The sequence below is a fragment of the Passer montanus genome, unplaced genomic scaffold (genome assembly GCF_014805655.1).
Source record: "Passer montanus isolate IOZ18808 unplaced genomic scaffold, ASM1480565v1 scaffold41, whole genome shotgun sequence".
Taxonomy (NCBI): domain Eukaryota; kingdom Metazoa; phylum Chordata; class Aves; order Passeriformes; family Passeridae; genus Passer; species Passer montanus.
The window spans coordinates 659565-664100 of NW_024368930.1; positions in this window are offsets into that span (position 1 = coordinate 659565).

Genomic DNA, 4536 nt, shown 5'->3' on the forward strand with positions numbered 1-4536 from the left:
GGCCGCAGTGATTGAGAGTGTGCTGTGGCTGTGGCTGGGCACGGGGGCTCTGGGGCTGCAGGGGGCATGGGGGCACAGCCGGGCATGTGGGGGTGCTGCTGGGGATGGGGTCTCGGGGGGCACAGCTGGATGTGTGGCTCCTCGGGCCCCAGACTCAGGGCTGGCAGGAGAGGGCAGAGGTGCCTCCACACCAAGCAGAGGTGTTTGCAGACCTGGCTGGCTGGCACCCCACACCCTGTGGGAGGTGGGTGGCACTCTGCAGCCCTGCCCGTGTGCCCAGGGCCCAGGAGCTGCCCTGAAGGCTGCTGCAGGCTCTCACTGCTCACTGCCTGCGTGGTGTGTGCTCAGGAGCACCCACAGCAAGGGCTGCCTCACCTTCCTCTGCCCCTGGGGCTGTTTGAGGGTCACAGGGTGCCCAGAAAGTGCCCCCTGCTCATGGCCAGGTCCCCACCGTGGTGACTGTGCTTGATGAGGGGGGCACAGGTGGTTTGGGGGGGCACAGGTGGAACCGAGGGGCACAGATGGTTCTAGGGGGAGCACAGGTGGTCGTAGGGTGGCACAGGTGGTCCTGGGGAGCACAGGTGGTCCTGGGGAGCACAGGTGGCCCAGAAGGGGCACAGGTGGCCCAGGGGGTCCCAGCCCCTTGGGCAGAGGAGCACCCCCTGCCTCCTGCAGTGCTCGTCTCAGAACAGCCCCTGGCAAGGAGATCCCCCTGCCCTGTTCCAGCCCTGGGTGGGATTTCTGAGCGGTGCCCTCTCTGTGCAGCAGGAGCTTTGGAGTGAGCACTGCCAGCAGAGCTGGCAGCAATGGCTCAGAGAAATGGTTTCTTCAGAAGGAAAGCTGTAATCAGTGTGGTGGGGAGAAGTGGGTTTTGATTCATTTCTCTGCTTGAAAATATGCCCCCACCACTGGAGCTCTGTAAAAAAGTCCATTTTCCCCAAGTCCCAATGATCTCTTTTTTCCCATGAAATATAAGCTAATTAAATGCACTTAACAGCATTCTATATGTTCAAAGTGAAAACAAAATATTTCAGGAGTGTCTGAATGCGGGTGGAAGAACTGACCAAGGCTGATCTAATCCAAGACTTAGGAAAGAGCCTTGACATTCCGTTTTCCTCCACCTTTTGAGGGGGAATTTTCCAAACCTCTGCTGTTCCTGTGTGGGCAGCTGGCCTGGGTGTGGCAGTGGGGTTTGGTGCCCCTGGTGCTGCCCTGAAGGCACGGGGCTGGCAGAGAGGGCACAGCCACACCTGGGGGGGCAGAGGAGGGGGACAGGGACAGAGTGTGGGGTGCCAGGGACCTGCAGGCCCGTGCCAGGCAGGGTGGCTGGCTGTGGAGCAGCAGAGATGCCCTGTGGGAGGGTGTTCTGAGGGCCAGCTGGATGAACGGCGATTGTAAGTGTGCCCAGACTCGGCATTGTTTGTTAACAGACATTTCATTGCCACACCTTGGCCCTTCCAGCGGTTGTAGGGCAGCAGAAGGCTGGGTGGAGCAGGCAGCAGTGCCTGCCCCCCTGCAGGGCTGCACAGGGCTGGCCCTGATGTCCCCAGAGTGTCCCCAGAGTGCCCCCAGCGTGTCCCAGTGTCCCCAGAGTGCCCCACAGCCCGGCAGGGCTGGCACTGCCCGGCACAGCTCCCGACTGAAGCCCCGTGTTTGTGGTGGGCTGAAGCCAAGCCCCCTGCCCCAGCCCCTGACACGGTGACACCCCGAGCCTGGTGCTCCCGTGCTGGCCTGGGCCGGGCTGTGGGGCCAGGAGCAGCTGGTGACACCTGCCTGGGCACGCCCAGCAGCTCAGAACGGGGCAGACCGGGGGCGTGCCAGCCCCTCTGCCCCCTCTGCCCACGAGTGCGTGCCCACCAGGAGCCCAGCGCCGTGCTGGGCTGTGCAGAGGTCAGAGGAGCTGATCCCTGTGGGGAGGGGATGGATCAACCTGCGGGGACCTTCCCACCTTTGCTGGCAGAGATAAACATCCCAATAAACACGGGCTGATGCAATTATCACATGCAGGGAGACACCGGCCTGGCTCCCTCCTGCCGGGAGGGGAGCACGGGGGCGTGGGGGGCCCGGGGGGCTCCGCTCACCCTCCCTGCCCTGCTAATATCCAAAGTGGCTGTGATAAGAAGCAGTTGCTGGGGCCGCAGGTGGGAAGGTGTCAAGTCGTACACACGGAGCTATAAACAGTGCGTGCCCATAAAGCAGATCAAAGCTGAAAGAGTTTATTTTCAGAAGGTCTGCTTCCTCCGCAGAGCCTGCAGACAAAGGGCTTTTGGGGGAAGGGGGGGAGCAGAGGGAGGAAAAAGGGGGAGAGTTAGAGGAGAGGAAGGCTTGAGCTGGCCGTGCTGATTTCTGCGGGTGGGTCTGCCCTCTCTGCAGTGAGGGGTGCTGCCCTGGGAGATGCTGCCCTGGGAGATGCTGCCCTGGGGATGCTGCCCTGGGGATGTTGCCCTGAGGATAATCACCTGAGGGGTGCTGATCTGAGGGTGCTGCTGCTCTGGGGATGCTGCCCTGGGGATGCTGCCAGCAGCTGGAGCCCAGCCCCGCGGTGTCCCTGGAGCAGCCGTGCCCCGCGGGGTGCAGGGCTGTCCCCCCAGGCCGGGCTGGCCCCTGTGGGCAGCCAGGGCAGGGCTGCTCCGCCCGCCTGGAGCACCTGAGCCCGAGTCACAAGCCCTTGAGCAAACTATTGTGAAAGCCGGCAGGTTTGCAGAGCCTTCCCCGCCCTCCAGCCCCCAAGTCACAGGGCTCAGGGCTGTGTGTGACCCACCTGCTCCTCTCCAGGCAGCTCGTGGTGGCTGCAGGCAGGAGAGCAGGAAATCCCAGAGGGGGAGGCAGCAGTGGCAGCTCAGGAGGTCAGGGAGCAGCGCTGGGGCTGTGAGCAGTGCGAGCCCAGGGGCCTCTGCATCCTGTGCTGCCCTCACACGCTGCTTGAGACACAAAATTCCCACTCCCTTCTCACCGACCGACTCTGGAAGAGCCAGATGCAGTTGGAGGCCTCAGACTCGTTCAGTTTGGGTTCTAGATGAAGCTAGACCTCTGAGTCTGCTCCTCCCCCAGGGCAGCGGGGCACTGCAGCTGCAGGCTCCCACCCCCGAGGGTCTGCAGGGCCCCCGTCACACTGCTGCTGATGGGCTCAGCAGGTCAGACCCTGCCCACCCTTCTGCAAGGGGAGAAGAGCTCCTGGGTCTGCTCCAGCCCACCAGCACATTGTTTCCTGCTCCAGCCCACCAGCACATCGCTTCCAGCCACACTTTATGTCAGGAGGCACCAGAGCCCTGTGCTCCCTGCTGCTCTCACACCCAGCAGGCAGGGGACAGCCCAGGGGACAGCCCACACCAGGAGCTGGGAACATCTGCTCCCACACTGCCAGCACCTCCTGCGTGCTGCCCTGGGGTGCTGCCAGCACGTCCCTCTGTCCCTCTGTCCCTCTGTCCCTCTGCTCACCCCAGCACAGGCTGTGCTGGGACAAGAACCCTCCGTGGTTTTCTCACCCAGCCTTGCCAGGGGCAGGCACAGATCTCTGGGGATGTCACGCTGGGCCTGTGGCAGGCTCTGCTCTGTCCAGGGCACGGAGCTCTCGTGCTGATCCCACAGCCCTGTGGAGGGGTGTGCTGGCTCCTGCCCTGCAGGGCTGCCTCCCACGGGCCTTGGGTTTGAGCCACAGCACTTAACTACCCCGGTTTTTCCAGGATTGCTTTTCCTGCAGCCCCCAGCAGCTTCCTGAGCCTGTCAGACGCTGGGCTCGCTTTCCCCGGGAAGGCAGCAGCCCCGGTGCCACCTGCTGCTGTGCTGGCCTCCCTTCCCACGGCAGCACGGCAGGGAAACTGCACGGCCTCCGAGGGAAACTTCACTCTGCCGTGCACAAATATTTATCCCACCTGTTTCCTGCCCGGGCCAGGCTGGGCCGGGGTCAGGGGCAGCAGGGCAGCTCCTCCTCACACAGGGCTTTGCTGGGCAGAGCTGTGGGGCTGGGGGCTGCAGGGCAGCACAGCACAGGCTGGCATCTCTGCAGGGCAAGGGCAGGGCCAGCCATGGGCTGCTGCTTCTCCCAGCTTGTCTTTGGTTTGTTTTCACCCACGCTGGAGCATCTCTGGGGAAAAGTGAGCAGACTGGGAAAGCCTGGCGTGTTCCTGGCAGGGTGTTTCTGACGGCTGGCACCAGTCTGGGTCTGAATGTCCCTGTTCCATCTCGAGGGGCTCTTCCCCGAGCTGAAATGGCTCGGACCTGGAAGGGCTGTGAGGCTCCCCAGTCCGGATCCCTTCCCACCCCACGGTGCGCTCTGGCTGCCGCGGGAACGGCCGGCACCGGGACCGGCACCGGGACCGACAGCGGCACCGGCACCGGGACCGGGACCGGCACTGGGACCGACAGCGGCACTGGGACCGGGACTGGCACCGGCACCTGCCCGGGGCCGGGTGGGACAGAGGAGATGCAGCTCCCCAGAGCCGCCGGGGCACCAGCAGGCGCCGCATCCCGCGGCACCGCCCTGCTCAGGAAATCCCTGGCCAGGGCCGGGAAGCACGGCCGTGCTATTCTTGCCCG